Here is a 6958-nt window from a genome sequence, read left to right as displayed (position 1 = left end):
TGGCTGAGGAAGCTGACATAATGTTTTGCAATTTGAAAGTAAAATAATTTCTTATTCGAAGTTGCCTGAGGTACAAATGATTCAGATGATCATCTTCCACTTTGTTATGCTTAATTAGGATATTGGAAAAACAGACATTTTTCTGCTTTAGGCATTAATTCTACCTAAGAGTGCATGGTCTGAACAGGAACTGGCAAGCCATTTGAATAACTTTTTCATCATTACACAAGTGATCACTCATAAATGTGATGACTGGTAAAACTACTGTGCGAGTCTGATTCCTGGTTGCTGGTTCCACCCTGTCTTTTGGACCTGCTAACAGTGCTCGTTCCAGAGTATGCAAATGTAGGGGAGTGATAAAATAGTTATCCTTTATTTAGGCAGTCCCCTAAAGTTTATACAGGTAAGTGGACCCTTGGTTATAGTGGGAAAAGTGTTTTCCAGTCATACAGTAGATCACACTGTTCAAGTTGAACTGTTGCAAAATTAATTTATTCAGCCCAAAACGTGCAAAAAAAAGGCAATTTTTCAGGCATTCAATGCCCTTTATCAAGCCTAATGTTACAGATATCCAAACCAACCTTTAAAGTGACAGGAAGAGGTGTGGACTGAAAGAGATACAGAAAATTAACCTTTTTTTAACATCTACATAAAATTGACTCTGCATGCTTCTTATAATTTTGCCATAAAGCATTTGTCCAATGCTTTTAAATTACCTATCTGACTCCCTGTGATCGCCTATGTGGGGGCTGCCATATTTGTGCACCAGGAGTCTGTTAGCATTAGAAACATTAACTGACAGTCAGGTTGGCAAAACAGTCAGGTTTAGGAACTTCAACTAACAAGTATTTATAAAAACAAACCTCACCGCAAAAAACTGAACAATCAACATGACCTATAGGTAAAAAGTAGTTTTTTAGTGTCAGTGTCAATTTAAGGATAGTGACATCACAGATAATTTTATATAATTGTATATTATTTACAAATATATTTGTAAAAGTCCATTCAAGTCCATGTGCAATAAAGAAACCGTATGTGATCAGAGTCCATATTTGGTTCAACGTTTCTTACCGCTGAGAAAAAGCATTGTTGTAATAGTGACACCACTTATTTGTTCAACATAATTGCTATACACTTTAGCCAATAATATCAAGTATACATGAGGTTCCAATAAGATAGTCTGCATACTGCACTCAGCACCTTCCTGAGACAAATATTGATATGCAGGATATGAAGTCAGCACTCAGGGTGTTTTATGCAGATTTTAAGCTTAAACACTGTAAAAGAATGACATGACAAGAAATGAGACAAAAGCAATAAATAATCATAAACAAGTCACGTAACATTGTGGTTTTTAATGTCATGTTAATACTTTAATGTTACATGAGTTGTTTATAGGAACTGTGTCCGAGAGGGCCTGCGGAGCCCTATTAATACAAGTAGGCCCCCCTTCCTTTTACCAGTACTGCTCTTAGTATTGTTCAGCTGAGACTGAGTTTAGAGTGGAATACTTGTTCCCTATATATCTATCATCGATTTTATAACAATTATATTGCAGGAATGTTTGTGGGGATCTACAGTTTTCATTGTAGTCTCACTAGAGAGGCTTACACTGGATAGTCTTGGCATCAGACAGCCTACACAATGTACAGGGAGCTCAGTTGGGGTAGGGTTGCCACCTAGCCGGTATTTTACCAGCCTGGCCGGTAAAAATTATGGTTAATCCCAATGTTATTAATAGGGAAAATATATATAGGAAGGCCAGTATTTTTTTCCACAAAAGGTGGTAACCCTAGTTGGGACCCTTATCTGACACTATAGGGTGGTGAGCTAAATCCTTATAAATGTTTTCCACCAGTGACAGCCTAACCATCAAGGGAGGTAGGTGATTTTTGCCATTAGTACCACATACCTCAAAACAGTCCCTCTTTTGACAGCTCAACCCGCAGTCCCTCATTTGTACTGGAAAGTCCCTCTTTTCTCTGCACTGAACAGCCAGAAAAAGAAACAAAGTTTCTCACTTAATTGGCTTTTAGCAGAGAGCCCAGAACACCTAACAGGTGCAAATAAGATACTTTGTAACAATTTTGAGACACAAAAACACAGTTTAGACAAGGAGAAATATTTTCAAACTTTCATAATCTGCCAAATTTTGTAAAACAAACATCGTAATTAGGGGGTGTGGCCACAGAAACAAGTGTAATATTGCTCAGTGCACAATAGTAATAGAACAACCTCAATGTGAAATAATTGCTAGGCGAGAGCAGTTGTCCCATGATTTATCCATACGTTTGATTGTGTGTATCGTTTGCACTTGGCCGGCACCAGGCAGTGTTTCCATCACTAGATGGAGCTGCAGAGAAAGGGCCAGGCTGCTGGTTAGGGAGCGAGCGCTGAGAGGCAGGAGAGTGAAAGTGCAGAGCTGAGGGGACAGTCCGCAGACTGGGGAACTGTGGGAAGTAAAGTAGAGGGAGCCGCTGCTCAATGACAGCAGGTATGTGCTGAGAGAGAGGAAGCAGAACGAGGGGAGGGATGTGGTTTTACAAGCGCGGAGCCGAAGCACTTGCCCCCCGAACTATGGCCGGCACATGCTGCTAGATAGGTGATAGGTCCTAGGACGACATTATATCAATTGCCACCCATACCTTTTTCCTAACGGGGCGGGCAGGAGAGTTGTTTTGCCCACTGTCCGTGCACTTTATATTTGCCACATTAGTTGCTCGGAGGTCTCTGTTGGGGTGTCTGCTGCTGTGTACCGAGAGGGAGGCAGTGCTTTGTGGCTGGCCGACTCACCACTGCCTTCCAAAAATGAGCTGAGAAAACTTAGTGGTGCAAAGTCATGCCATGGTTCTATGTGTGTGCTTTTTGTGTATATGTGTGCTTCTTGTGAATATGTGTGCTTTTTCTGTATATGCGTGCTTGTGTATGTGTACTTCTTGTATATATGTGTGCTTCTATATAGGTGTACTTCTTGTATATAGGTGTGCTTCTTGTATATGTGTGCTTCTTGTATATATGTGTACTTGTATATATGTGTGCTTCTTGTATATATGTGTGCTTCTTGTATATGTGTGCTTCTTGTATATATGTGTGCTTCTTGTATATATGTGTACTTCTTGTATATATGTGTGCTTCTTGTATATATGTGTGCTTCTTGTATATGTGTGCTTCTTGTATATATGTGTGCTTCTTGTATATGTGTGCTTCTTGTATATATGTGTGCTTCTTGTATATATGTGTGTTTCTTGTATATGTGTGCTTCTTGTATATATGTGTGCTTCTTGTATATATGTGTACTTGTATATATGTGTGCTTCTTGTATATATGTGTGCTTCTTGTATATGTGTGCTTCTTGTATATATGTGTGCTTCTTGTATATGTGTGCTTCTTGTATATATGTGTGCTTCTTGTATATATGTGTGCTTCTTGTATATATGTGTGCTTCTTGTATATGTGTGCTCAGGGCAGCCATCAGGAGGGGACAGGGGGGAAAGTTGTAGGGGGCCTCGAGGGTAAGGGGGGCCCGGTCACACCACACTTACTTGATTAGTTGGCCTGCCATCTTTCTGAGAGCTGCTGACTTCAGGAAGGCATGGACGTTTAAGGGGCCCTGGCCACCAATTTTCTTATAATGTGGGCTACCAATTTTGGCCACCAATTTTTTGGCCACAAATGTTTTTTTATGGGGGCCCTGACCACCAATTTCTTTTTACTTTTTATTAACATGTGGGAACCCTAGCCACCAATATTTTTTTTGTTTTTTTACTGTGTGGTGGGAAGGGCGGACCTGTAGGTGGGGTTTGCAGTGGGCGTAGTCCAGGGGGCCCAGGAAATTTGGGGCCCTGTGATTTCTGATGGCGGTCCTGTGTGTGCTTATTGTATATATGTGTACTTCTTTGCTTCTATATATGTGTACTTCTTGTATATATGTGTGCTTCTTTTTTATATGTGTGCTTTTTCTGTATATGCATGCTTGTGTATATGTGTACTTCTTTGCTTCTTCTATATGTGTGCTTCTTGTCTATATGCATGCTTCTTCTATATGTGTGCATCTTGTGTATATGTGTGCTTCTTGTATATATGTGTGCTTCTATTTATGCGTGCTTCTTCTATATATGTGAGCTTCTTGTGTATACGTGTGCTTCTTGTATATACGTGTGCTTCTTCAGCTACTAGCAACTTTGCTCCTAAATTGAGCTCTCGGATTTGTTGTCATGTCACATGTGTGGAGGAATGTGATTGCAGAGCACAGTGACCCACACACCGACTCACACACACACACACACACACACACACACACACACTCACACACACAGTGTTACCTGGGGAGTGCATATAGAGAGCTGCTATTCTCTCCTCACTCCAGTGCACCAGCAGGATATGCCATCCTGTTCCTACTCACAATACCTCTCTCACTTTATCAACAATGACACTCAAATTCAAATTATTTGAAATATTTTTGGATATTTAGACTCATTCAGAAGAAAGATGAATAAATGAAAAAGCGGTGAATGTGTGTCTTGTGAGTCCATCTATAATGACAGTAACACAGTTATGATTGGCATGGCAGCCTCTATTTTCTCTTACAAGTGTAGGTGCTTTATTTATAAAGCCTGCAATGAGTATAATGTGACTCCATTTGGCAAATATTACTGTTTTTTGGACATTTATCAGAAATATTAAGATTCATTTAGAGGGAAGATGAATATGTGTCTTGTAAATCCATCTGTAACGACAACAACAATAATAAAGCATATGGAAACTAACAAATGTATGATTGGCATGGCAGCCTATATTTTCTATGGCAAGTGTAGGTGCTTTATTTATAAAGCCATTAATTAGTATAAAATGGCTCAATTTGGCAAATACAGGTATAGGATCTCTTATCCGGAAACCCGATATCCTGAAAGCTACGAATTACGGAATACCTGTCTCCCATAGACTCCATTTTATCCAAGTAATCCAAATTTTTAAAAATGATTTCCTTTTCTCTGTAATAATAAAACAGTAGCTTGTACTTGATCCCAACTAAGATATAATTAATCCTTATTGGAAGCAAAACAAGCCTATTGGGTTTATTTCGTGTTTAAAAGAATTTCTAGTAGACTTAAGGCATGAAGACCCAAATTATGGAAAGATCCGTTATCCGGAAAACCCCAGGTCCCGAGCATTCTGGATAACAGGCCCCATACCTGTATTACTGTTTTTTAGATATTTATCAGTACAGGTATGGGACCTGTACTCCAGAATACTCGGACCTGGGGTTTTCTGGATAACAAATCTTTCTGTAATTTGGATCTTCATGCCTTAAGTCTACTAGAAAATCATGTAAACATTAAATGAAACCAAAAGGCAGATTCTGCATCTAATAAGGATTGGCTATATCTTAGTTTGGATCAAGTACAATGTACTGTTTTATTATTATAGAGAAAAAGGACATTATTAAAAAAAAAAATTGGATTATTTGGATAAAATTGAGTCTATGGTAAACAACCTTTCCGTAATCCGGAGTTTTCTGGATAACCGGTTTTCGGATAACGGATGACATACGGTACCTGTAATATTAATATTTTAAAGTTATCCTGCACAGGGATGCTGCTTTTCCTCAGGGGAATAGCAGTGACACTGAACTGAGAATGAAGTAACTTCACTGTCTCTAATGTAAAGTGCCCACCAGAGGCCAGATTCATTATACGTGTTAAAGTGGGTGATATAGCCTAGAGTATTGTTTTATATCCAGTGTCTTATTTTTGTCTGCAGTTGCTTTAGAACAAGGGCACTGCAACTGATAAACATTGTCACTAACCTCAGATTGTTTCTCATTGAGTTGAATGGGAAGCGGAGTAGCCTGCCTGACACTTGCTATTAGCACTAGAAAGTTTGGTAGTCAAAACAACATGTGCTAGACATACAGGAATACCTTGTGCAACATAAATTATTTCACATTATTGTCTGATAATCTGTATGTTCAGCAGATCTATCTCTTAACAGTCTATACAAAACTGGCATCTTGTATCTGTTTCTAGTGCAATTCTAGTGCAAATACACTGTAAAGTGTAGAAGGGGATTTTGGTTATTATTCATCTCTATTTACATTTATATAGCACAAATATATTAGCCTGTGCCCACCCCAGTGGCAACAACAATCTGATTACTGCTGGTGCTAGGGTAAGTTAAATTCATGACACTGGTAATACCTGTACAGGTATGGGATACCTTAAGTCTACTAGAAAATCATGTAAACATTAAATAAACCCAATAGGCTGGGTTTGCTTCCAATAAGGCATAATTATATCTTAGTTTGGAACAAGTACAAGCTACTGTTTTATTATTACGGGGAAAAAGGAAATCATTTTTAGAAATTTGAATTATTTGGATAAAATGGAGTCTACGGGAGACGGCCTTTCTGTAATTTGGAGCTTTCTGGATAACGGGTTTCCGGATAACGGATCCCATACCCTTACTAAAATTGTGCTATCCAGTATAATTTGGGCAAACAGTCATTTGTTGTGTATAGTGGTGAATTGGATGGGATGAACTGCAGTGTAAATACAACAGATAGCTGGCCTAGGAAGAATTACTGTATTAATTCTAGTCTGTATACCCATGTAGAGCAACAGCAAGTTTAAGAGAAGGAATGCTTTAAGCGGTTGTTCACTTTATATTAACTTTGAATGTGATGTTTATGGTATTGAGTTATTTAGCTTTTTATTCCGTAGCTCTCCAGGTTGTCCAAATTTCCCTAGCAACCATGCATTAATTTGAATAAAAGACTGGACTATGAATAGGAGAGGGCCTGAATAGAACGATGAGTAATCAAAATTAGCAATAACATTAGATGTGTTGCCTTACAGAACATTTGCTTTTCAGATAGGGTGACCCCCATTTGAAAGCTGGAAAGAGTCAGAAGAAGGCAAATAATTGAAAAATTAAGGTCTATTGAAAAATTGCTTAAAAT

The 6958-nt window shown here is 38.6% G+C and overlaps 1 protein-coding gene across 2 annotated transcripts in view; it reads left to right on the top strand.

The window, feature by feature from the left end:
- The first annotated feature begins 2346 nt into the window (after positions 1 to 2346).
- Positions 2347 to 6958, top strand: part of bmpr1b.L (bone morphogenetic protein receptor type 1B L homeolog) — a 257272-nt gene continuing 252660 nt past the window's right edge. For both annotated transcript variants that reach the window (XM_041590759.1, XM_018252111.2), the window contains exon 1: positions 2347 to 2494. The gene's annotated coding sequence lies outside the window, so the exon portion shown is untranslated. The remainder of the gene's footprint in view (positions 2495 to 6958) is intronic.

This window comes from Xenopus laevis, chromosome 1L, assembly GCF_017654675.1.
Source record: "Xenopus laevis strain J_2021 chromosome 1L, Xenopus_laevis_v10.1, whole genome shotgun sequence".
Lineage (NCBI taxonomy): Eukaryota > Metazoa > Chordata > Amphibia > Anura > Pipidae > Xenopus > Xenopus laevis.
The sequence above is the reverse complement of the archived record's forward strand: the minus strand, read 5'-3'. Positions and strand labels throughout refer to the sequence as shown.